The sequence below is a fragment of the Etheostoma spectabile genome, chromosome 8 (genome assembly GCF_008692095.1).
Source record: "Etheostoma spectabile isolate EspeVRDwgs_2016 chromosome 8, UIUC_Espe_1.0, whole genome shotgun sequence".
NCBI classification, from domain to species: domain Eukaryota; kingdom Metazoa; phylum Chordata; class Actinopteri; order Perciformes; family Percidae; genus Etheostoma; species Etheostoma spectabile.
The window spans coordinates 15,108,851-15,109,819 of NC_045740.1; positions in this window are offsets into that span (position 1 = coordinate 15,108,851).

Genomic DNA, 969 nt, shown 5'->3' on the forward strand with positions numbered 1-969 from the left:
AAAAAAAAAAGAAAAAAAAAAAGCCTAATGCATAGACATTTCTCTTGGTGTCATACGCATCCTAAGCACTGGATATAAATTCTATGTTTTTGTTTATTTTAGTATTGACTAATGTGAAGTTGTTGTTTGGTTTTCAACATGATAAATTAGAACAGTCAAAGGTCACTATAGGAAGCCTCCTACGTGCCAGGCACAAGTAAATTGCCATGTCTTTAGAAACATTTCATTATTTGAAGCGAGTTTTGTTGCCGCAGCTCTAGTGCCGCCTGAAGGGGTCACATCGCCTCTGATCTCTTTAAAACCTCATGCTCTTGTCAGTTGTGCCCGGCAGAAGCAGAACATAAGTTTCCTGGTCACATACATTTTGTGATGAGTATTGTATTTGAAATTCAATTGTGCGTTTTAACATTTCATTGTATTTATTAGCCAGCTTTGGCTCTAAAAAGTGTCAGTACAACTTGGTGAGAAAGACAATCAAAAAAAATAAATAAATAAAAAGTAAAGACTTGAGATTTTTCCTTACACGTCTGTCCCTTCATCGCTGCTTTTCAAGTGCTTCCATGACTTTTGTGGAGAGAAAAGATATTGCATGTTTTGTATAACTGTTCATTATTGTGTTGTGCGTATAAAAGCACTGTGCACATGTTACAGGTGGTGCTGCATGAATTTTTATTTCCATTAGCTAGTGCTCTCAGGCATCTAATAATTTCCAACACACAACACACTTTATGTTTCCAAAGTCGAGCTATTCCACTTGGTCTACATTTTGGTGGCTCATTACAGTAAATGTGGCCTATTGTTCCATTGTGTGCGTGTGTGTGTGTGGTGTGTGGTGTGTGTGTGTGTGTGTGTGTGTGTGTGTGTGTGTGTGTGTGAGGTAACGCCACACATTCTGACTGAGCTGTGGTGTAAACGCCACGGCGCCGGTGCTCGCTGCAGCCAATCCCAGCATTTCAGAGAGAGAAACAG